The 27,196-nt window shown below is 37.6% G+C and overlaps 1 protein-coding gene across 1 annotated transcript in view; it reads right to left on the minus strand.

Annotated features, from left to right (window-relative positions):
* The window catches only part of C10H12orf42 (chromosome 10 C12orf42 homolog), a 457,931-nt gene that overhangs the window by 144,781 nt on the left and 285,954 nt on the right, over positions 1 to 27,196 (minus strand). The window contains exon 4 of the transcript XR_008620473.1: positions 11,237 to 14,043. The gene's annotated coding sequence lies outside the window, so the exon portion shown is untranslated. Of the gene's footprint in view, positions 14,044 to 27,196 lie in introns of the transcript that reaches the window.

Here is a 27,196-nt window from a genome sequence, read left to right on the forward strand (position 1 = left end):
ATGGCACTGGTCACCACATAACTTATCATTTATTTGTGTGTGCCTTGACTCCTTACAAAAAGAGGATTTAAGGAGGCTTACAAAACTACATACAATTATACCAAGTTTTAAAAAATAGGCAGGCAGGGAAACAGAATAGTAAATGTGTACTGCTTGCTACCTCAATTTCTCTCCTTCTGGTAAGAGTACTCTGAATTTCCTTTGAAATCTCCCTCTCTCATTTATGTTTCTTGGGTGGGTTCAATCTCATCTTCAGCTTCAGAGTTGGGCTCTGTGTGGCTTATGGCAAGCAGTGTTTCTACTGTACTAGTTCAGAAATGAGCAGTTCACCTGAATAGATCCAAGGAGAAAAAAGGAGACAATTCCCAGAGTTTTGGGAAAAGATAATGTTTCTTTCTTTCACTTGATTCCTTTTTATTTTTTTGGCAATGTCTAACATGTTTCTTTCTTTCTTTCTTTTTTAATTTTATTTTTCCATAAGTTTATTGGGGTACAGGTGGTATTTGGTTACATGAGTGAGTTCTTCGGTGGAGATTTGTGAGAACCTGGTGCACCTATCACCTGAACAGTATACACTGCACCATATTTGTTGTCTTTTCTTTCACTTGATTTATTGGTGATGTGATGTGAGGATTGGAACCACAGAAGCCATTTTGATACTATGCGATATGGTTTGGATATTTTTCCCCTCCAAATCTCATGTTGAAATATGACCTCCAGTGTTGGAGAAGGGCCTAGTGGGAGGTGTTTGGGCCATGGGGGTGGATCCCTTATGAATGGCTTGGTGATATCCACAATGTAAGGGGTGAGTTCTTGCTCTGGTAGTTCACATGAGAATTGATTGCTTAAAGAAGCTGGCACCTCCCCACCTCTCTCTTGCTTCCTCTCTTGTCATATGATACTCTGGCTCTTCCTTTGCCTTCTGCCATGATTGTAAGCTTTCTGAAAGCTTCATCAGATGTGGTGTCAGCACCACGATTCCTGCAAAATCTTTATGCCTACAAAACTGTGAGCCAAAATAAACCTCTTTTCTTTGCAAATTACCCAGTCTCCAGTAATCCTTTATAGCAACAAAATATGGCTAATATGAAAGAAGTTAGTCTTAAAATGTAGCTGCTTCATGGAAAACAACAGAGCTGAGTATAAAACTGAGTGTGTTAATATCACTTTAGCATTTGAGAATTCCTTCTGGATTTTCCTATTTGTTTAATTGGTTAAGATAGGTTTAGTTGAGTTTTATGTGACTTACAAAAGAAACGACTCCTAATGGAAACAAATATCAAAAGAAAAATTAAAAACATGAGACAAAAACAAGGCTGGGATTAACACACAAAATGCATCTACTTGCTTCAGGTAGACCACTGATTTGGGTCTGAGCTTTTTAGCAGTCAGTACAAAGACAGAAATATGAAGTTATTTTGAGGGTTCAGAGTGTCTGTAGAATAAAACAAGCCAGATGCTTTAAGGAGAGCAAGTATTCCTAGAAACAGGAACTGGAGAGAAATTTCTCTCATGGGCTTTCATAAAAGAGACATTATTGGGAGATGTCAGCAGGATAGAGATTCTAGCTCTCCTCAAGGAAATGTGAGCTGATTTAACAACACTCATGCATGTAAATACCTTCACAAGATCTCCAAAATCCAAGTGACAGATCACAGCTTCCAAATGGGACACAAAAACAAGAAAAGAACATTGAAGAGTGTAGGAAGGACAGTTTAACTCCATTCACATCACCCATTCCCCAGATCTACATAGTGTAGGCCTGGGGTAGGCCTGAGAGAGACATCTTCCTCCTAGGAGCTCTAGTGGGAAAAAGTGGGTAAAATGAACATCCAACTTCCTGAGAACTCAGGCTTCATGCCTGCACCCACAAACCCAGGCACCAGGCCCACCCCAGTGGAACCACAACAATTTGCCTGGGCAACAGGCTTTCCTACCCACAGACCCAGGCATCAGACCTGCCTGCCTATGGACTTCAGCAGCAGGGCCACCCACAATCCTAGCCAGCCAACTTACTCAAAATATTTGGCCAGACTGAGTTGAGAAGCATTTTCTTTATCAAGGTCCAGTGTGAATGGAAAGAGGTAAGTACTTTGTACTAGTCTGGGTTTTCCAGAGGGACAGAACAATAGGATATACGTGTATATATATATATACACACACACACACAGAGGAGAGAGAGAGTTTATTTGGGAGAATTGGCTCACACAATTACAAGGCAATGTCCCATCATAGGAGTCTGCAAATTGGGGCAAAAGAGAAGCTGGTAGTGTGACTCAGTCCAAATCCAAAAGCCTCAAAACTAGAGAAGCAGATAGTGCAGACCTCAGTCTGAGGCCAAGGGCCTGAGAGCCTCTGGGCAACCCCTAGAGTCTAATGTCCAAGGGCAGGAGGAGAAGAAGCAAAGTGTCTGTCATGGGAAGAAAGAGAGAGTGAGAAGACTCAGCAAGCTGCTTATCCCCCTTCTTCTGCCTGCTTTGTTCTAGCTTCACTGGCTGCTGATTGGATGGTGCCTACTCACAGTGAGGGTAGGCCTTCCTCTCCCAGCCCACTGAGTCAAATAAGCCCCCTCACAACACCTCCACTGACACACTCAGAAACAAGGCTTCACCAGCCATCAAGGCATCCCTCAATCCAGTCAAGTTGACATCTAATATTGACTATGATGTACTTCTTCAAATGAACATATATCAATCCAAGCCTACAAAGAATGCTGAGGATAGATAGAAATCATAAAAAAGAACAAAACAAATTCTGGAGCTAAAGAATGCAATAACTAAACTGAAAAATGCCATATAGGGCTCCAATAGCAGATTCAATCAAAGAGAAGAAAGAATAAAAGAGCTCAAAGACAGTTCATTTGAAATTATTCAGTCAGAGGAACAAAAAGAGAAAAATGAATGAAAATGAATGAAGAAAGCCTGTGGGAGTTATGTGACACCATCGAGTAAACCAATGTACATATTATGGAATTCTCAGAAAGAGAAGAGAAAAGAAAATGGCAGAAAGTTTATTCAAAGAAATAATGGCCATAAACTTCCCAAATATGAGGAAGAAAATAGACATCCAAATTCATGAAACACAAAAGACCTTGAATAGATTAAACCTAAAGAGATCTACACTGAGAAAACATTATAAGTTTTCAAATGTCAAAGACAAAGGTAATTTTAAAATCAACAGGAGAAAAGTGATTTTTTACATATACTGGAGTCTTCATAAGACTATCAGTAGATTTCTCAGTAGAAATCTTGCAGGACAGAAAAGAGTAGTTTGCGTATATTCACAGTTCTGTTGGAGGGAGAGGAACCTGCCAACAAAGAAAACTATACCAAGAAAACTGTTTTCTAAAAATAAATAAAGAAAAAAGATTTCTCAGAAAACCAAAAGAGTCCATCATCACTAGATCTGCTTTACAAAAGAAGTGTCAAATACAGTTTTTCAAATTGAAACAAAATGACACTAAACAGCAACACAAAAGCTTGTGAAGGTATAAATCTCATAGTTAAGCTAAACATATAAACAAATACAAAATCATGTAATACTGTAATGGTGGTGCATGAACCACTTTTAACCTTAGTATAAAAATTAAAAGACAGGCTGGGTGCAGTGGCTCATGCCTGTAATCCCAATACTTTGGGATGCTGGGTCAGGCAGATTACTTGAGTTCAGGAGCTCAAGACCAGCTGGGCAACATGGTGAAACCTCCACTCTACAAAAAAAAAAAAAAAAAAAAAAATACAAAAGAGAAAAAAATTATCTGGGTATGGTGGCCCATGTTTGTGTTCCCAGCTACTTGGGAGGCTGAGCCAGGAGGATTACTAGAGACCAGGAGGTCCAGACTCTGCAGTGAGCTGAGATTGCACCACTGTACCCCAGCTTGTGCAACAGAGTGGGACTCTGTGTCTAAAAAAAAAAGAAAAGAAAAGAAAAGAAAATATTAAGAGCTATAACCATAAAAATTGGTTAATAAATGGATATACAATATAAAACTAATTGTGACATCAATAACACCAAGTGTGTGTGGAAGGAGCAAAAGTTTGAGTTTTTGTATGTGACTGAATTTATGTACAGCCACACAAAGTTTTCTCAGTTCAAAGTAGACTGTTACAGCAATAAAAAGTATTATACAAACCTCACTAAAACCACAAACAAAAATTCTATAGTATACAATATATTGCTACAAAAAATCATCAAATGATAAAGTAAGACAGCAGGAGAGGAAAGGAGGAACAAAAGAACACAAACAGACAAAAACAACAAAGAAAATAACAGTAGTAAGTAGCTATTAATAGTTACATCAATAATTAAATAACAGACTAGTAGATTGGATTTAAAAAAAGATCCAATTATATGCCGCCAACAAGAAACCAACTTTAGATTTAAGAATACACATAGGGCTCATGTCCGTAATCCCAGAACTTTGGGAGACTGAGGTGGGCCGATCATGAGGTCAAGAGATCAAGACCATCCTGGCCAACATGGTGAAACCCCCTCTCTACTAAAAATACATAAATTAGCTGGGTGTGGTGGAGTGTGCCTGTAGTCCCAGCCACTCAGGAGGCTGAGGCAGGAGAATCGCTTGAACCTGGGAGGCAGAGGTTGCAGCTAAGCCAAGACCATGCAACTGCACTCCAGCCTGGTAACAGAGCGAGACTCCATCTCAAAAAAAAAAAAAAAAAAAAAAAAAAAGAATACACATAGGCTGAAAGTGAAGGGTGGAAAAAGATATTCCATACAAATGGTAACCAAAAGAGAGAATAGGTGCTATAGTAACATGAGATAAGATAGACTTTGAGTCAAAAACTGTCACAAGAGACAAAATAGGTCATTACATAATGATAAAAAGGTCAATTCAAAAGGAGGATAAAACAATCAATATATTTTTATCCAGCATCAGAGCACCTAAGTACAGAAAGCGAAGATTGATATATCTGAAGGGAGAAATAGACAGCAATACAATAATAGCAAAAGACTTCAATATCCCCCTTGAAATAATGGACAGATCATCCAGACAGAAAATCAACAAGGGAGGCTGACTTAAACTACACTGTAGAGCAAATGAACCTAACAATTATATACAGAACATTCCACTCAACAGCAGAAAATATACCTTCTTCTCAAGCACATATGGAACATTCTCCAGGACAGATCACATGCTAGAACACAAAACAAATCTTAACAAATTTTAAAAGATTGAAATTATTCCATAAGTATCTTTCCCAACCAAAATGGAATAAAACTAAATATGAATAAAAAATGAAAAGGAAAAACTCACAAATATGTGAAAATTCACCAACACATTCATCAACAACCAATGGGTCAAAGAATAAATTTAAAAAATTAGAAAATATCTTCAGATGAACAAAAATAAAAACAACATACCAAAACTATGGGATACAGCAAAAGCAATATTAAGAGAAAATTTATAGTGATAAGCACCTATATTTAAAAAAGGAGAGAAACTCTGAAATATTTAAACAATCTCATAGTTTACCTCAAGGCACTAGAAAAAAGAAGAAAAAACTAAGCTCTAAGTTAACAGAAAAAAAAAATAATAAATGTCAGGGCAGAAATAAATAAAGGATAAAAAAAGGAAAAAATTATAAAACTGAGTTCTTCCCTCAAAAAGATAAGCAAAATCAACAAGAAAAAGAAGCAATTAAATAAAATATGAAATTAAAAAGGGGACACTACAAGTTCCACAGAAATAAAAAGATTAAAAGGAATTATGAACAATTATACACCAACAAAATGAACAATCTATAAGAAATGTATAAATTCCTAGAAACGTACAATCTAAGAAGACTGAAACAAGAAGAAATAGAAAGACTGAATAGGCCAAAAACAAAAGAGATTGCATCAGTAATCGAAAACCTTCCAATAAAGAAAAGCCAAGGACCAGAAGGCTTTACAGGTGAATTCTACCAAAGATTTTTTAAAAAAGAATTAATACCAATCACTTTTAAACTAGAAGAGGGAATACTTCCAAACTCTTTTTTGTGAGCCCAGCATCACTCTGACACCAAAAGCAGACAATGGCACCAACACAAAACTATAGGCCATTATCCTTGATGAACATGAAGGCAAAAATCCTCAACAAAACATTTGCTAACAGAATTCAAACCGCATTAGAAGCATCATACACCATGACCAAGTAAGATTTATCCCTGAAATGCAAGCATGGCTTAACACATGCGAGTTAATCAGTATGATAGTCCACATTAACAAATGAAGGATAAAATCATATTATCACCTCAATAGATGCAGAAAAAGCATTTGAAAAAAGTTAACATCTCATGCTAAAAAAAAAACTCAAAAAATTAGATATGAAGAAACTTACCTCGACACATAATAAAGGCTATATATGAAAAACCCATACTCAACAGTGAAAATTGAAGAGCTTTTCCTGTAAGATCAAAACAAGGCAAAGATGCCCACTCTTGCACTTGTATTCAGTAGAGTACTGGAATTCCTAGCCAGAGAAATTAGGCAAGAGAAAGAAATAAAAGGCATCCAAATTGAAAAGGAAAAAGTAAAATTACCTTTGCTTGAAAATGACATGATCTCATATCTAGAAAAGCCTAAAGAACTCCACAAACTGTTAGAACTAGTAAATAAATACAGCATATTTTTAGGAAACAAAATCAACATACAAAAATTAGTTGCCTTTCCATACACTAACAACAAAGCATACCAAAAGAAAATTCAAAACACAATTTCATTTACGATAGCATCAAAAATAATAGAATACTTAGGAATAAACTCAAGTGAAAAGGTGGAAAACATCTATAGTGAAAATCATAATACAAACACTTATGAAAACAATTAAAGAAGACATAAAAAGGAAGACATCTCATGTCCACAAATTGGAAGAATTAATATTGTTAAAATGTACATGCTACCCAAAGTGATCTACAAATTAGATTCAATCTCTATCAAAATTCCAATAGCATTTTTTCCAACTTTTATTTTGTTTCAGGAAGTACATGTGCAGGTTTGTTAGGTGGGTAATTGTGTATTGGTGGGGTTTGGTGTTCAGATTATTTCATCACCCAGGTAACAAACATAGCACCTGATAGGTATTTTTTTCAATCCTCATTCTCCTTCCACCTTCCAGCTTCAAGTAATCCCTAGTGTTTATTTTTCCTTCTTTGTGTCAATATGAACTCAGTGTTTAGCTCCCACTTATAAGCAAGAACATTCAGTATTTGGTTTTCTGTTACTGTGTTAATTCGGTTAGGATAATGACCTCCAATTCCAACCATGTTGTCGCAAAGCACGTGATTTTGCTTTTTTATGGCTGTGTGGTATACCACGGTGCATATGTACCACATTTTCTTTATCCAGTCCACCACTGATGGGCATCTATGTTGATTTCATGTCTTGCTTTGTGAATAGTGCTATGATGAATATACACATGCATGTGTATTTATGGTAGAATGATATCTATTCCTTTGGGTATATACCCAGTAATGGAATTGCTGGGTTGAATGATGGTTCTGTTTTAAGTTCTTTGAGGAATTGTCAAACTGCTTTCCGGAGTGGCTGAACTAATTTGCATTCCCATCAGCAATGTATAAGCATCCTCTTTTCTCCACAACCTTGCCAGCATCTGTTATTTTTTGACATTTAATAATGGCCATCCTGACTGGTATGAGATGCTATCTCATTGTGATTTTGATTTGCATTTATATTATGATTATTGATGTTAAGCATGTTTTCATATGCTTGTTGGCTAGATGTATATTTTCTTTTGAAAATTGTCATGTCATTTGCCCATTTTTTAATGGGGTTGTTTTTTGCTCATTAATATTTTAAAGTTGTTTATAGATTCTATCAGATTCTGTCAGATGTATGGTTTGCAAATATTTTTTCCTATTCTGTAGGTCATCTGTTTACTCTGTTGACAATTTCCTTTGCTGTGCAGAAGCTCTTTAGTTTAATTAAATCCAATTTCTCAATTTTTGTTTTTGTTGTAATTGCTTTTGGAGTCTTTATCATGAAATCTTTGCCAGGGCCTATGTTCAGAATGATATTTCCTGAATTTGCCTCTGGGGTTTTCAAAGTTTTAGGTTTTATATTTAAGTTTTTCATCCATCTTTAGTTTATATTTGTATATGGTAAAAGGAAGGGGTCCAGTTTCAATCTTCTGCACATAGCTAGCCAATTATTGAATCCCGACATCATTTATTGTATAAGGAGTCTTTTGATATGGGCATTTAGTGCTATAAACTTTCCTTTTAACACTGTGTTAGCAGTATCCCAAATGTTTGTTATGTTGTAACTTTGTTTTCATTAGTTTCAAACAATTTATTGCTTTCTTCCTTAATTTCATTATTTATTCAAAAGTCATTCAAGAGGAGATTGTTTAATTTCCATATAATTGTACTGTTTTGGGAGATCTTCTTGCTGTTGATTTCTATTTTTATTGCTGTGTTCTAGAGTATGTTTAATATGATTTCGTTTTGTGTTCTTTTGAATTTGTTCAGAATTGTTTTATCACTAAGTATGTGGTTGATTTTAGAGTATACACCACGTACAGATGAGAAGAATGTATATTCTGTTGTTGTTGGGCAGTATGTTCTGTAGATGTCTATTAGGTCCATTTGGTCAAGTACTGAGTTTAGGTCCCAAGTATTTTTGTTAGTTTTCTGCCTCGATGATCTGGCTAATACTATTAGTGGGATATTGAAGTCTGCCACTCTTATATTGCTTTGTGGGTCTTTCAGAATTTGTTTTATGAATCTAGGTGCTCTAGTGTTGGGCATATATATATTTAGAATAGTTAAGTATTCTTGTTGAATCTGTCTTTATTATTACGCAATACCCTTATTTGTCCTTTTAAGTCATTGTTGGTTTAAAGTCTGTTTTTTTTCTGAAATAAGAATAGCGACCTCTACTCTTGTCTGCTGTTTGCTTGATAGATTTTTTCCATTCCTTTTCTTTGAGCTTACAGGTGTCATTGAATGTGAGAGGGTCTCTTGAAGATAATATACAGTTGGGTTTTGCTTCTGTATCTAACTTGCCATTGTGTGCCTTTTAAGTGAGGTGTTTAGCCCATTTACATTTAAGACTCATATTGATACGTGCAGATTTGATCCTGTCATCATGTTCTTAGCTGGTTGGTATGTAGACTTAATTGTATAGTTGATGTATAGTGTCATTGGTCTATGGACTTAAGTGTGTTTTTGTGGTAGTTGGTAATGTTTTTTCATTTCTGTGTTTAGCATTCCCTTAAGTACCTTTTCTAAGGAAGGTCTGGTGGTAACAATTTCCCTTAGCATTTGCTTGTCTGAAAAAGATTTTATTTCACTTTTGTTTATGGAGCTCGGTTTGGCTGGATATAAAATTTTTGGTTGGAATTTATTTTCATTAAGGATGCTGAATGTAGGCCTCTAATCTGTTCTGGCTTGTACAGTTTCTGCTAAAAGTTCTGATGTTAGCCTGATAGGGTTCCCTTGGTGGGGATCTGAGATTCTTTCCTCAGCTTGGTCTATTCAGCTGTTAATACTTCCGATTATATTGTGAAATACTTGTAGTGAGTTTGTTTTAGCTTTTTAAGACCAGTTTGGGTCATTCATAAAATGACTGTTTCATCTCTCAGATCTTGTATTGTTTTAATACATTCCTTAGATTCCTTGGATTGGGTTTCAATTTTCTCCTGAATCTCGATGATCTTCCTTGCCATCCAGATTCTGAATGCTATGTCTTTTATTCCAGCTATTTAAGTCTGATTAAGAATCATTGCTGGAGAACTAGTATGGTCACTTGGAGGCAAGAAGACCCTCTGGTTTTTTGAATTGACAGAGTTATTGCACTGGTTGTTTCTCATCTGTCTGGCTGATGTTCCTTCAATCTTTGAAGTTGCTTCCTTTGGATAGGGCTTTTTGCTTTTATACTCTTTGATGGCTGTGAGGGTTTGGTTTTTGTATGAGTTGGGTTCAGTCAACCGGCTTTGTTTCTGGATGACTTCAGTGAGACAAGCCTCAGCTCAGCACTCCTGGGCTGCATGCTGTAATTGTAGGGGGCTGGGACCAGGCCCATGGCTTTGTTCTCTGGCCCCTTAAGGTTGAGCACCTGCTGTACTGAAGAGACCCAGGTGTTCCCAGTCCACTGACAATAACATTCCAATGGGGGACAGGGTCCCAGCAAAAGTGTTTCACTGGGACAGAGGCAGCAGGATCCATAGTCACATGTGTGTGCTGCCAGCAGTAGAGTAGCAGCACCTGTGCACATACACACACACAGAAGCAGGCAGTGACAGTGAGGTCTGCACACATGCAATAGTGGCGGTGAAGCAACAGGATCTGCATACACACTCCAGTAAGTAACACAGTAGGGGATGGCCGTGGGTGAGTGAGTGCCAGCAAAACAGAGGGAGAGGCTGTGGGCAAGCATGCACTAGCTTCACCTGCAGAAGCTCTTTGACAGATAGGTGACCTCTGCCAGCGAAGGAGCTATGACAGTGGCACTGGGAAGCACTGTGGTTGGGCATGTGAGGCTGCACTGCAATTGAGCTCAGCCAGGCAGGAACCCTGGGAGAGGCCAGCAGACAGATTGGTGCTCAGACCAGACTGACGCCACTCCACAAGCAAGACCACCCTACTTGTCCAGGTCCAACAGTCACCAAAGGCCAAAGCCACCTAGAGGAGCATGGTGATCCTTGTGAGATGGGCATCCCTGGCCATGCTCCACTGTAACTGTTCTCATGCCAAACGATCTGGGCTCTGCACAGGCTGTAGTCCTGTCACTGCTGACTCTGCAAGCAGCTCTGCCTTCCAGCTCAAATGTCCATGGGGTTCATGGGGCCCCCTGCAGCTAGGATTCCTGAGGTCTGTGGCAAGAGTGTGCTACTCCACACCTGCTTAACTCACCCCTTCCCTGAGATTTGCTCAGGACCAGGGACAAGTCCCTGTGTTTAGCAATCCCATGCAGGGTTCCTAGCTTCCTCCCCCATGATCCCAGGATCTGCATCTTCCCTCCATCTACTCTCAATGCCTTCCTTCCAAGGATTTACTCGGAATGTGCCAGTCTTCTTGACGGTTTGGTCTCTAGGTGGGGGCAGCTCTTCCTGGCTGCTTCTAGTCAGCCATCTTGCTGCTCCAATAGCAATTTTTAGAGATACAGAAAAATAATATTAGAAGGCCCCAAATAGTCATAGGAATTTTGAGCAATATGAATGAAGCTGGAAACATCACACTACCTGATTTCAAAATATATTATAAAACTACAGTAATCAAAACAGTGTGGTTCTGGTGGCAAAACAGACATAAACCAATGGGACAGAATAGAGACCACAGGAATAAATCCAGGCATATATGGTCAACTGATGTTTCACAAGAGTACCAAGAATACATAATGGTGAAAGAATAGTTTCTTTAATAAAGTGTTGGAAAAGCTGGATATCCACATTCAAAGGAATGAAATTGAACCCTCAACTCACACCAGACCTAAAAATCAACTCAAAAAGAATTATAATAATAATTCATTATAAACACAATATTTGAAACCACATAATTCCTGAAAATAAGCATAAGGGGAACCTTTTGGACACTGATGTTGGCAATAATTTTTTTGGATATGACACAGAAAACACAGGCAATATAGGTAAAATTAGATAAGTCAACCTAAAAGTCTTCCTCACAGCCAAGAATACAGTCAACAAAATGAGAAGGCAACTGACAGAATGGGGGAAAATATTTGTAAACCACATATTTGATAAAGGGTTAATACCCAAAATAGGTAAAGAACTTCTACAACTCAATAGCAAAAAAACAAATAACCTAATGTTAAAATAGGCAAAGAAACTATTAATAAACAAACATTTCTCTGAGGAAGACACACAATTGAACACCAGGTGTATAAAAAGTTGCTCAGAATCAGTAATAATCAGAGAAATATAAATCAAAAACACAATGAGGTACCAACTCACACCTGTTAGGATGGCTTTTGTTTCTAAATCTTTCCATTTAGAAAATGGAAGATAAATACTGGTGAAATTTTGGAGAAAAAGGAACCCTTTTACAATGTTAATGGGTATGTGAATTGGTACAGCCAATTCAGAAAACGGTTTGGAGGTCCCCAGAAAACTAAAAGTGGAACAACCGTATGATCCAGGAATTTCATTCTTGAGTATGGATGCAAACACATTGAAATCAGGATCTGGAAGAGATATTTGCACTCCCATGTTCATTGCAGTTTTATTCACAATAGCAAAGATATGGAAACAATCTAAATGTCCATTAACAGATGAATGGAAAAAGAAAATACAGTATACACATATGTGGAATATTAATCAGGTTAAAAAAGAAGAAAACCCTGCTTATTTGAAACAAAATGGGTGAACTTAGAGGACATTATGCTAAATGAAATAAGCCAGACACAGAAGGGCAAATACTACATGACACCCCTTATATGATAAATCTGCATTAGTCAAACGCTTAGAAGTAGAAAGTGGAATGGTGGTTGCCAGTGACTGGGGAAACAGGGAAGCAGAGAGGTATTAGTCAAAAGGCATAAAGTTTCAGTTATACAACTTAATCAAATTACAGAGATTTACTGTATATTATAGCACCTAAAGTTAACAATACTATATTGCATATATGCCATAAAAGGGTATATATTATATTGTGTTCTAATCACACAAAAAAATAATAAATAAGAGCAGGAGGAAACTTTTAGAGGTGATGGATAGGTTAATAGCATAGATTGAGGTGATGGCTTCGCAGGTGTGTACTCAGCTCCAAATTCATCAAGTTGTACACATTAATTATGTATGTTGAATTTGAAAAAAAGAATGACATTATTTAATGCAGTAAACATTCTCAATAACATCCTTACAATAAGTATAATTAGTTTTGTATGCCTGTTTGTTTTTCAATAACTTCTCTTAGTGGAAGTGGAAGACATTACAACTAAATATAACTAAGTTTTAGGTTGGTGCAAAAGTAATTGCAGTTTTAGACCAAGAATTTTAAATCATTATAATTAGGCTCAAACACATCTTTATTCATCAAAATAGGAACAATTACAATCAACACATTTTTGCCAATGAGAAATAAGCTTGTTTATTTCTGTATCATAAAAATCTGTGCTTTGGGATTCGATGATCTCTTGGAAAGCAATTTCTGCATCCTGCTGGTTATGGAAGCATTTTCCCTGCAAAAAGTTGTCAAGGTGCTTGAAGAAGTGGTAGTCAGTTGGTGAGAGGTCAGGTGAATACGGCAGATGAGGCAAAACTTCATAAGCTAATTTATTCAACTTTTGAAGCATTAGCTGTGTGACATGCCATCAGGCATTGTTATGGAGAAAAATTGGGCCCTTTCTGCTGACCAATGCTGGCTGCCAGTGTGGAAGTTTTTGGTGCATCTCATTGATTTGCTGAGCATACTTTTCAGATGTAACGGTTTTGCTGGGATTCAGAAAGCCGTAGTGGATCAGAGTGGCAGCAGACCACCAAACAGTGACCATGACCGTTTTTTGGTGCAAGTTTGGCTTTGTGAAGTGCTTGCTTTGGAGCTTCTTCTCCATTCAACCGCTGAGCTGGGCATTGTCGGATATCCTATAAAATCCACTTTTCATCTCAAATCACAATGCGATCAAGAAATGGTTCATTGTTGTTGCATAGAATAAGAGAAGACAACACTTCAAAATGAAAATTTAAAAAAAAAATTTGCTCAGCTCATGAGGCACCCACTTATGGAGATTTTTCACCCTTCCAATTTGCTTCAAATGCTGAATGACCATAGAATGGTCAAGGTTGAGTTCTTCAGCAACTCCTCACATAGTTGTAAGAGGATCAGCTTCGATGATTGCTCTCAATTGGCCGTTGTCAACTTCTGGTGGCCAGCCACTATGCTTCTCATCTTCAAGCCTCTCATCTCCTTTGCAAAACTTCCTGAACCACCACTGCACTGTACGTTTATTAGTAGTTCCTGGGCCAAATGCGTTGATGTTGTGAGTTGTCTTCACTGCTTTATGACCCATTTTGAAGTTGAATAAGAAAATCACTCGTTTGCTTTTTGTTAACATCATTTGCATAGTCTAAAATAAATATAAAATAAGCAAGTAATAAGTAATTAGCAAAAAAAAAGCAAGAAATGTGCATCAAAATGATGTATAACATTACCACATTTATTTAAGAATGTATTCTAATATCAAACGGCAAACTTCAACAATGCAAACACCTAGTAACCTAGTAACTCTACCAGGGCCAGCAACCACAGACTCTGGGAATCCAGCTTTCTGTAGCCCTGGATTAATCCATCAAAATGCTTGTTTCTCTAAACCTACGATTTCCTGTGGAGTACTGGAAGGATCCCAGTGATCTCTAGAACTTGCCAAGGCTGGCAAGAATCAGGATGAGTAAAGGTGGATCTGTGTCCCAGAGTTCCATTCCATTTACAGTATCTTCTTGGATCTGTTTACATACTTCACTTGAAATAAAGTATTTTGCTAAAGAGTCCAAACAAAGGCCTTTTGAGACCCATTTACCCAGGGAAAAGAATGGGTTTACCCATTCTTCAGATGACTCTCTACAAATACTTCTTCTTTCCAAGATTTTCTAAGTGTAGAAGGACAAGGATTTGAGATCATACACCCTGAAAATACCTGGAAAGGAGTTAGTATATCTCCACTTAACAGAAGACCATTGAGTGTTAACAGTTGAGTCTAACTGGAAAATCTGGAAAGAATAAACTGTGTATGCTTGCCTCAGCTCATCCATTTTTCCCTTTTGGAGAAGCTGCCACAGGAAGTTTTCTGCTTTTCTGTGCCGTAAGTCTTATTCTAGTTACCGTTTTCCTGACTCCAATATAAAGAGCATTGCTTCTGTCTGGTGGACAAATCTGTCTCCTTCTAGGGCTCAGGCAGCAAGCTTTTTTGTCTCAAGCTAAGTGACTTCCTTCAACTTAGCTTTCACTGGTAATATGGGACAAATAGTAAAGACCCTGCATTGACATAGTAAGTGGTGAGGGGGCCAAACAATTCAGCTGTTGGATTTTCAGTCAGTTTATTGTGAGATTGATGGACTAATCAGGTACACCTGTATAGCTAGCTGGTATTTCGATTTGTGATCTAAATTTGTCCTAGCACCTGGTTATGGTGTTCCAATTTGTGATCTAAATCTATTCTGGCACTACACCATTGAGGATGACTGACTCAAGATTTTGTGCCTGACTAGGACTTGAAGGGTAGTGGCAGCAACTTCAGGCTCTCCCAGATATTTGATATTTGTTTTGTCATACTGATACAGGGATATTGGGCCAGGAGAATACCAGGGATATGGAGACCCACCTTTCACTTCTCCATTTGTCAAGATGTGGTTGTCTGAAGTTTCCTCACCTAGCTTTGCCCTTCCCTCTGTGTCACTCATCCCCTGCAACTTGAGAGAGGGAGCTGGATGGGGGATTGCCCCTGATCACCAATCCCGTGATTTCATAGGGCATGTTATCACAGGATTTTTGTCATAGTTCCTTTAGTGTTTTGTTTTATTTTTTCAATTTTGATCAAAACCTATGCAGTGAAAAAGAATAATGTTTACTGGACCCAGGCAAAGGTTGCTAGGAAAATGTTGACTTTGAGTGTTTATTGAAGCCAAGTGGGTTAACCTATCAAAACTTGGAGACTTGAGGATTTAAAGCTCATAATTACTTTTTAAAAATGTCCACTCTGGGTTAATTAATTAAAAGCTATGGGTTGTTGACATCTTTACTTGAGACAGAAATGGAAATTTAACTTTTCAGATGGGAGCGCCTCCTGGCACAAGGACACACAGATAAGACATCACTAATAGGAATACTGAAGTACAATGACAGATTGGGTTTCCCAAACATAAGAGCATGACAATTCCCCTTTTGTGGCCAGTCACTAAATAGTACCAAGTATCTAGCTAGCAACAAAAGGAGAGGTGTGGTTGCTTGATATCAGAGACTCTCAACTTTGGGTTACAGCACAGATATGTGTAACCAAAAGTCTACTGAAAAATTGAGATGTAATGCTAGGAAAGATGAGCACCCAACATTTTAGGCCAGAGAATGGCAAAGATGTAAAGGAGAAGAGCAGAAATTTATTTTTGATAGGAAGGACATTATTGAAGGAAAAGCCCAGCCCCAGGACCAGGTTACTTTCCCCTATAAGCTCCAGCTTCTATGATGATAAAATCACTTCTTCAGCTGGCAAAACCAGCAAGATGTACAAGTCAAACTCCCACTATGCAGGCACAGCTTCAATCTCCACCATCTTAAATTTGCGCCTACATTCTTGGCCCTGGGAGATGCACAGGGGAAAAGGAAATTCACAGTTTGAAATACGTCAGGGTCAAATAACCTTGCTAATGGCCAATGAGATGACTTTAAGGAACTGCTGGGAGTCATTGCCCTAAGTGACATAGTTCTTAAAAGGTTATGGACAGACCCTAAAACTTTCAACTTCTTTAAATAATCCCATTACAAAACCATCAGTCCATTAACTCATTTAAACCCTTTTCATTTTTCCAGCTTGTACATGACAGATTTTCTTTTATGCCTCCTGCTGAGTTAATTTTTTTTCCTCAACTACTGCAACGATCATGTCTACTGAAAAGAGATTGCAACTTTGAAAAATTAGTTGAATTTGAATTTGTACATTTTTATATCTTTGCAGGTCTCTTTTATTTAAATAACTAGTTCCATATCCATGTGTATTCAATGGTCAAAATGAAAAGAACCTGAAGTTAAAATGAAGGTAAATTTATCTTGCAAAGCAAATCATTTCTCTTTCCAGACACTCAAAATGCTTTTTTAGGAAAAATAGCACAAGATATCATCTCATCACACAATTGAATGAGATAGTATATTTCACTGTATCTGTATATTTCAAGGTATACGAATCCAAACTACTTATGCAAACTGAAGGTCACAGCATTTCACAAGACAAAAATAATTTATAAATTTTGATTACCTTAAAATTAAAAACTTTTGGGACATGAAGAAGAAGATGAAAAGGCAGCCATAAAGTAGAATAAAATATTTGTAATATTGACCTAATTTACAATATTGATACATCTAAAATATATAAAGATCTTATTTAATTCACTAGGAAAAAGAGAAAGTTTAAAAAAAGGGCAAAAACAGCCTCCTCTACAAAAAGGAAATCTTAACGAATAACAAATACATTTGAAAAGATGCTCAAACTGACTAGTCACCAGGGAAGTGGAAGATAAAACCATAATGAGACATGGCTGAATAGCTACCATATGGCTACATTAAAAACAAGCAAACAACAAAAAAGATGACAATCAAAAATAGTAAGTGTTGATGAGGCTGTGGAACAAGGGGAACACAAACACTATTCGTTGGAAAATAAGCTGTTCGATGTTATCTTCGAAAGTTGAAAGTATGTATAGCCCGAGTACTAGTTCGTTTTCACACTGCTAATAAAGACATACCCAAACCTGGGTAATTTATAAAGGAAAGAGTTTTAATGGACTCACAGTTCCACATGGCTGGGGAAGACTCACAATCATGGCAGAAAGTGAAGGAAGAGAAAGTCACATCTTACATGGTGGCAGGCAAGAGAGCATGTGCAGGGGAACTTCCCTTTATAAAGCCATCAGATCTCATGAGACCTATTCACTATCATGAAAACAGCACTGGAAAAACTTGCCCCCATGATTCAATTACCTCCTGCTGGGTCCTTCTCAAGACTTGTAGGGATTATGGGAGCTACAATTCAAGATGAGATTTGGGTGGGGGCACAGCAAAACCATATTAGCCCGTATCTCAGCAGTGCCACACCTGCTTATCTACCTAAGACACACACATGTACATATGCACCAAGAGACATTTATAGCAGTATTCATAGCAGAATTATGTATACAGCCAAAGGCAGGAAGCAGTCCAATGTCTCTATAGTACAATGGGTGATTTGGGGTATAATCATAAAATAGAATACAATGCTGACATGAAAATGAATGTGTATTACAACCACAGGCAACAGTGTTGAATCTTAAAAATACAATGTTGAGTAAAACAAACCAGATGTTTAAAACATACATAAGAGGCATATGTAAGTGTTCAAATTAAAAAGTATATAAAAGAAGGAGCTATAATAGTTCTGTGAATACTGTGGTTCCAGGATTCCCTCTTGACATCCCATGTTCCCTTCTCAGCCGCTGAGAATATTCTCTGCTGATGGTTCACACCTGAGTGACAAACTGGGAATTACTCTTGGCCACGGGGAACTTCTTCACTCAAGGCCACACCCTCTATCAGGGTTTGCCTAGTGACTAGGGTTTAGTGCCTAGTGATTGGCTGATGTGGGAATATAAAGATCCAGCACTCAACGCCAAAGGGCTAGCCCAAATCAAAGAACCTATGTGGTACTGACACAGCCACTGATGGAACCACTGTGAACTGGCTTCTTCCTCTACTCGTCTTGCCTTCCTAATGTTCTTACAGGTATTTCTCTCAAGAATATCCCCAGTAAATCCTCTGCCTGCAATTTCCAACTTAGAGTCTGTTTGCAGGAAGCTCTAAGCCAGCCTTTACTGGTTATCTTTGCAGAAAAATGAGGGAGCTATTACTGGGAAGGGACACTTTGGGGCTCCTGGAATATTGGCAATGTTCTATATTTTGAGTGGTAGTTGCATAAGTGTTATCTCTATAATACATTAATCTTTTTTGGACCTTTTCTATATTTATTACACACACACACACACACACACACACACACATAATGATTAAAAAGTGACTTTCATTCCTCACAGAGAAACAAACAAACTTAATTAATTAATTAACTTAAGAGATGGGGTCTCACTGTCTCGCCCAAGCTAGAGTACAGTGGCAGAATCAGAGCTTACTATTTTTAATTTAAATAAAGTGTAAGTCATATTTGAAAACAGTTTCTCCTAGGTTCACTGATTTTTTCCTTCTTTTTCCACAACTACTACTCTGCTGTGATACATACGTTTCATCCAGCCAAGTGAGAATTTCATATTCACCATCCATAATATGATGGTCTTGGAACGTTCTCTGCACTGGAGCACCTCCAGCCGATCTTCCCGGCTAGAACTGCTGCCTTACAGTGCCACTGAATGGAATCAGAGCTCTCTCACATTACAGATAGGGAAACTGAGTGCTGCTAGAGATTATGTCACTGTGCCTCCAACCAGTTCTATTTCCCTCTTGTGGAATTCTTATCTCTCCCCACCCCAAGGATGAAAAGGTAGCTCTGTGGCATGCTTTCATTAAGGAAATGCGACATGTGCCTCCTGTAAGCAGAGGTTTAAGAGTCAGTGCATGATTTGTCATGTCCCTCTGCCATTAGAGAAGTAATATCCCAGACAGAGGTTGCTCCCTCCACCTGAGTGCAGGCAAATGGCAGAGAGCACAGCTGACCCAGATAGAAATATAGCATGATTAACCAAACTTTTGTGTTATGAACCACTGAAAATTTAGGGTTCTTTGTTACCAAGACGTAACTCAGACTATGCTGACTGATACAGAGCCCTAACAGGGGATCCTGGTACCCAAGCACCACACAGAAATATTTGAGTAACTGCCCAGATTCTCATGCAATATGCTTTTCAGAAGCCATGTTGCCTTCTTTCCTTTGTATGTTAAAATGCGTGTGCACACACGTGCGTGCGCACAGACACGCTCACATTCATGGACATAATGAGCCACTGCTGATAAACAGACATCACTTCCAAGTTAAGCTTTTCTGGATAAAAGAGAAAATAAAACCCAGAAGGAGAAAAATGTATATAATATGACAGCCATGGATTTCATCTTGCTGGAAAACAACTCTGCTTTGAAAACCTCATTGTAGCCCCTCTGCAACCAAGCTGAGAAATTTTGATTAAACCACATTTCTTGCCCCGACACCTGAAAATTGCCAGTGACTGCTATCTAAATCCAGAGATTTTCATCTGGGCCTATCACTTAAAACAGTTCCTTGGCATATCTGATCCATCTTCTTGAAGATCCATTGTTCTCTACCACCACCACAACATAAAAAGGCTAAGAAAAGAGAAAGATTTTCATCACCGGTGCTTACAGGCAGGCTTAATGGAGTACAAGAGAAAGGCTCATGGGCTTCATTTTTAACTTGCTTGAACTCCCTGTGACAGCTGGCAAAAACTTGATCAAATCAAATCTTCAGATGCTGTGACTCTGCCACGTCAGGCCAGAATGGAAAAGCTTTTGTTTCAGCCGAATCCAGGCCTTATCACCTCATTCTGCCACTCACACTTCCTCAGTCCACCCACAAATCCTCCAGGATTTATTGCAGATGTAGCAAGCTTGCTGGAAATAATGGTACAAGCAAAGAGGCTAGTCGGCTATCGACTCCAAGCTCTGGGTAATACCAATGGGAAATTATTTGCACAAAAGGTGCGCTGGGGTGACAAATGAAGAGGGGCTGGCCCATTGAAGATGCTGGGACTTAGACAAAGCTAACACACTAATACCAAGCCACTAGCTTTATCTGATTACTTCTGGGGCTGATGGCTCCCCACACGGCCCCCCTTTAGATCTCCCCACCCACCCACACTCTTGCGTAAAAGACACAGGTTGCTTTCTTTGGTGTGCAGTGTACCGTGAAATGGTAATCTAGAGAATTACTACATTTATATAAACCACAAAGTTTTGAGCCCCACAAAAACAATTTTCAGATCGACAATAAATTGTTTTTACACTGTTGACTAAAGAAAAATGTAACAGAGTAAGCGTTACATTATGACAAAGGGAATTAAGACTGATTTTTGCCCAGAAAGAGCAATTTTTTGGCATTATCTTAGAAAAATTTTTCTTGGACTCTGGTCAGACTTGATTTAGAAAAACATGCAGAACAATAGCAATTCCATTCTTCACCCATATTTTTGTAAAAGAAAATGTGTTATTATTTCCCCCACTTTAATCTTTGAGTAGGCCTGTGTTTTAGGGTAACTTCTTGCATTCATTTTTGTTATTTTTGCTCAGTTTGCTCTCACTCTAAGCAGGTGCAATGCTAAATTCTGTGTGATGTAAAATGAGCTTAGTGTTCCTCATTATAAAAGCCCTCAGCTCTTAAAGTGAGAAAGACTTATCCTCATGAACAGTTTCTTCCTTTTTCTAATCTCCTCATTTTCACAGAAACGAAGTCGAATTCTTTTTTATCAGTGTCCCGATTAACTCTTAATGTCTTAAACCAATTTCATCAAAAAACTTCCCTTCACAGTGCTTCTCCTCAAGTTTGGTAAAAGCACAGTAGAATGAATAAACAATCAAATTTGAGCATCATTAATGCAACTCCAATGTGGTTTGGGAGTGAGGTGTTACCAGCAGAACATGAATATCAATTTCAGGAAAAAAAAGAAAATTTTTCTTCAGAATGTACTCTTAACATCTGTATTTATATAATGATGTAACTTAAATAATGTGTAATGAGGCATATTTGAATAGAAAGTTGTTTACCTCACTCACAAAGATTCCCTCAAATGTCAATAGTTTCCAGTTCATTGACTATATTAGGTGAGAAATACATACGTCTTAATTGTAACATGGTTGAGGAGACACAACAGAGAACAAAATAGACTCCTGCTTTGGTGTTTAAAATATACATAATTAATTAGAAAGCTGTGTAAGTCAGCACCTTTTCAGCAAAGTTTCCTTCTCTGATTGCTCTTTGTTAATGTGTGTTACACATTCCTTGAAGTATAATATTAATAAAAGGTGATTTGCAAACCAAGAAAATTCTACCAGTGTCATCTATTCTAAAATGCCCTTGGTCTGACTCATACTCACACAACGGCCAGCGCTGAGACACAGAATTAGGACCGTTTTCAAAGGAGAGGTCTCAAAGGCAATCCTTGGGGAAACTCACTCCTAAAATTATCTCCCAGCAGATTCGAGAGTCTCAATCTTTCAGCTTTTCCCTTGATGATCCCTCCGCCTTGCTCTTCCTCATTGTGCATGGCCAGTCAAGCCTTCCAGTCTGGCTTGAACTTTCTATTCAGTACCCACACGTCTATGTATACGGTGGAAAGGAGTGTTTTCTCCATGTTGATTTTCAGTTTGTATCCTCCAAATTCTTTCTTAATGCAATTAAATTTTGCTTTGATCAAAGAACCACACACACATAGTTTAATAAGATAAATGGAATAAATGTGTTTAAACAAAACCTGGAAATCTCCTGCCTTATTGTTCTCAGTCCACTCTTTAAAGACAGCCCTTTCCTGGCATCTTAGCTGTTTCTTCCATACTTTTTTTTTTTTTAAGTATCTTCTACTATGTGAATTTTAGACATTTTCTATTGTGTTTCTAAAGTGAAAGATGGTAATTTTCCACTTTTCTGTTCCTCCTGCCTATTTTCCTCTCACATTATTCCAAATTATAATTCTATCACAATTTTTGGTTAAATGGATATGAGATATTTACATTGTTGTGTCTAGGTAAATGTTCTTTCCTGAGTCAAGTTGTGAAACAATTCTATTTTTCTGTTTGCCTAACCTTTATCTTGAAGCAATCATTTCATTTTTCCATTTGCAAATTTTTTTGTATTTCTATAATTATAATTCTTCCCAAACTCACCACTGAACTATAAATTGCTTCCTAATATTCTTTCCCACACAGTTAGATACATACATATTCTACCACTTGCCTCTCTCCTCACCTGGAGGCTGCTTCCTTTTTCACTCTGTGGGGCCATCATCAGGGGACTTCTCATTGCTATTGCCTGAGAAAGCCTGTTGCCCCTTTGCCTCTTTTATGGGCTATATTGCATTTCATGAACACTGTTCTTCTGCTACCATTGGTAATATCCTCATCTTGGTGTAACACCCTCTATTTCTAACAGAAGGTATACAAAAAGCTTTTTTGTGCATGTGGAGATTTTGTTTATCTAAACATCTTTAAAAACTAATGCAACCTCTGGTGGCACTTCCTCTTCTTATAAGGCCACCAATCCTATCTAATTAGGACCTCATCATTAGGACCTCATTTAACCTTTATTACTTCCTAAAAGCCCTATCCAAAAACAGTCATGTTGGGAGTTAAGGCTTCAACATAAAAACTTTAGAGGAATCCCATTCAGCAGCCTGAGCCTGTTACCACTAAGATTAAGTTATGAAAACTGTGGCTTCCATCTTAGGTTTTGTCTCTCAAATCACTTGCTGTGAGAGAAGCCAGCTGCCAGGCAACTTACGAAGCTGGCCATGTGCTAAGGAATGAAGGCATCCAGCCAACATCCAGAGAGAAACTGAGTCCTGACACCAACCATGAGAGTGAGCAGGAAGGTCAGTTCTCCAGCCTTGAGAATCACAAGGCTAAGGCTGGGGAAGTCAACCTGATTGCAATCTAGTGAAAGACCCAGCTAAATCATTCAGAACAACCAGCTAAATCATTCCTAGATTCCCGGCTCTCAGAAACAGTGGGAAACAGTAAATGCTTATTTTAAGCTACTATGTTCTGGAATAATGGTACACAGTAATAGATAACTAATACACAGTGGCACTTGTCAGATATATATGTTGCAAATATTTTTCTCAGTCCCTTTTGCTCCCTCAACATTATTGTTTGAAAGCATTTTTTTAAATTTTAAGGTACATTTTATAATTTTTTCTTTCACAAAGAGTACATTTAGTGTCCTATATAAGAAACTTTGCCTAAACAAAATTTTATCTTAAGTTTTCTTCTAGAACTTTAACAGTTGTAGCTCTTATAATATTTGATTCATTTTGAACTAAATATTGTACATAGTGTGAGATAAGGTTTAATATTTATTACCTATATTTTTTCTTTCCACAAAGATAACCATGTGTTACCTTTTTAAAACATAACTTCAATATTCTTATTACCCACCAAAATTAATAATTATTCCTTAATATAATTATTCTTTAATATCATCAAATACCTGGTCAATGTTGATATTTGATTGTCTTATAAATGTGTTTCTCCTTTTCACGGTTTGTTTATTCAAATTGGGATCAAAAGGAGGTCCATAAAATGCAGTTAACTAATGTATTTGTTTCCTCTTTTCATTTAGATGTTTTCCTTTTATGTTTTTTGTTTAACGTTGTTGAAGAAACAGGTTATTTGTTCTTTAGTGTCTCAAATAGTTTGAGTTTTGCTAACTACATCTCTCTGGTGGTGTTGAATGTGTTCCTCAGTTCCCTATATGTTTAGTGAATTTGTTGACCAGACTCAGGTTCAGATTTTGGGGGGAGGGCAAAACTATTTCATGGATAGTGTTGGGTATATCCATCAGCAGGCACATGACGTCTGTTTGTCTCTCTTTTTGTGATGTTAGTAGCTACCAAAAGTCATTGTCTATGTTCATTAAATCACTGGGAGTTGAGACATAGTAGAATGTTAATTCTATTATTTTATCATTATTAGCATAGTTAATTCTATTATTTTATCATTATTTATCATTATCATCATACTTCCCTAAAAAAACACTTGTCCTTACTACCTATCCAATTTGGCTATCCTGAAACACAGTATGTATGATTATTGTAGGCATCCTCCTGACTTTAACAATAAACATTTGGCTCCAGATATGTTTGAAACTCATTGATAACCTACTATTCTGCAGTTAGATACCCACACACACTACATATATATATATATGGTGTATGTATGCATATATATATATATATAATTAAGACATTATACTACTTTAAGTGATTATATTATTAAAGTTCTACAATAATGAAAATACTATGCAAACTTTGGATGTTTTTACCAAATCTCAGAATAGGGTCACAATTTAAAATGCTGGAATTAAAAAAAAATTTTAGGTCACAATCAAAGGCAGTATTGCTCAAAGCTGAAGAATCCTTAGGCTTATGATGTGCCAGGTACTAAGTACTTTCCATAAGAGATCTCATCCTCTTAACAATAGTACAGTGCTACTGTCATTCCCATTTCACAGAGGAGGAAACTGATGCCAGGAGAATGACTTGCCCAAGCTCAAGTAAGTGATAGGATCAGGATTGGAACTTATGATGTCTAACTCCAGATCCTACTCAAGATTATCATTGCTTTCAACCACACAAAAAATTTTGTAAATCTCTTTATTGAAAAGAGATTAGGCATCTCTCCCCAAATCAGCTAGCTAGACTCTAGAAGGGCTTGAATTAATTTGGGGATATGTGTTCTTGTGTCCAAAGGGAAGCATGCATATCTAAAGCATAAGTGTTTATGCTTCACTAGCATAGCAAAGCATATGTCCTCAGTGCCAGCAAAACAGAGGCCATCCCAGGAACACTGACCAGCACTCCTTCCTCTCCCCTGGATCTTCGTGCAGTTGTACCATCTTTAGTTTTCTCGAGGAGATTCAACACACGGGTGCAAAAAATGAAAGTCAAGGATCAAATAGGAAAATCTGTCCAGAGGAATCTAGGGATCTGAGAAAAACTCACCAGAAAGTTTCTGATTGCTGCAGTTCTACTGTTTCATTTTTGACCATGGACTATGAGTCCCCCAGCTGTCTTTTCCCCATAATTTGTATTTAAAATCTGAGTTCTCTGCCTTTGGACTGAGTCTGGGGTTTTCAATAGACAGAATTTCATGAATCTCATTTTCCATGGATTGATACACAGCACATGAGCTGAGAAAAAGTGGACCAGCTTATTTTTAAGTCCTGTTTGTTCAACAATGATCAGATGAAATGACAATGATCATGATTAACAATGACAACGATCACTAATGCTCTTTAAGTACTTCCTTAACAGAGTTTGGCACTTTTCTAAGCACTTTGTATGTAATACCCCATTTAATATTCAGGTGGCTTAACTTGAATACTGAACTTGGTCCCATCAAGTTTGAACAAGGAGCCTGTTCTCTGAATAATTACACTATAGCTTCCATGACTGGATGCTTGTGCCTTAGAATATTAGCTTTGTCAGATATCACAGAAGATAAAAAGAAAAATTTCATTGTACAGTCCATTAGTACAAGTCTGTAGTTTCTCCTTTTCTTTTTGTCCTGTAGGGATGATTTGGGGGCTATTGAGATGCTTCATGAAGGCTTGTTGAATGATGTCTATCTTTGTGAGGAAGAAACAGAGGCACAGAACAATGGTCTGAACATCCTCCTTTCCAAATTACTGACAAATGCAGTTTCTACTGACTGGGTCCCACCTCACTTTAGTGGGACCAGCTCAGTTATCCCCACACAGAGATCTGGTTTATCCAGCAAGTGGCATCCTAATTCAAAAAACGGGCCAACAAGCTGTGATTTTAAAAATTTACCCTCAGTAATAAGATTGCTGATGTAAGAGCAAATCGAGATCACCCCAAGAAAATCAAGTTCTCCCCAGGGAAGATATTTTAAGGGGGAAACATCTCCATTGCCCTTATTGGTTGTGTGGAAATAACTGTCATAGTTAAGGGAGTCCACTGAAAACCCCAAGAGATTTTCTCCAACTTAGCGGGATGAGTCTATTGAATTGCTTATCACTATTTCTGTTGCATCTTTCCAAGCTTGGCCCATGGAGGGAGGGAGTTTTTGTTCATGCCATGCCACCATCACCATCCCCTGACATCCTGACCTCTTTACTTACATTTCCTAGACCAAACCTCACCAAAATTGTCCAAATAGTTTTCCTTCTCTGCAGAAGGCTGCACCATGTTCCCAGGAATAAATCTACTATGCAACATTCCTGTCGAGCAAGAATATTCTCTATATACCAAAGACAATACTCTGCAGTGGCAGTTCATTTGATTTAGCAAAATGATTCTTAATACATATTTATTGCATGGAAGAGAAAGTACTAATCTTTCCCAAAAGACAAAGGGGGAAATTTCAGTGCAGGGGAAAAAATAAACATGTCTTGAACCCCCATTTGTGCCACAATATTGTTCTAGATATTTTATTATATTAATACTAACACTTTATTATATTAATACTAACACTAACTCTGACACTGATACTAATAATAATGATTATACCAATACTAATGCAAATATAAATACATATATTAATATTAATACCAAAGCTCATATATATATACTAATACAAGTATTAATACAAATCTGATAATGACACTGGTACTAATAAAATATTTCTCAGGGATTTTTCTGCATGGAAGGACCTCCACTTGAGTATCCCTCCTGGCCTCTTACCCCATCACTTCTGTATCCCTCTCCACAGAGAAGGAATGAGTAACCTAATGGATGAGTAACAGCCTCTGATCAATTAAAAGGCTATAACCCCCAAAGATTTATTCTCTT

Source organism: Pan paniscus, chromosome 10 (assembly GCF_029289425.2).
Source record: "Pan paniscus chromosome 10, NHGRI_mPanPan1-v2.0_pri, whole genome shotgun sequence".
In the NCBI taxonomy this organism is placed as follows: Eukaryota; Metazoa; Chordata; class Mammalia; order Primates; family Hominidae; genus Pan; species Pan paniscus.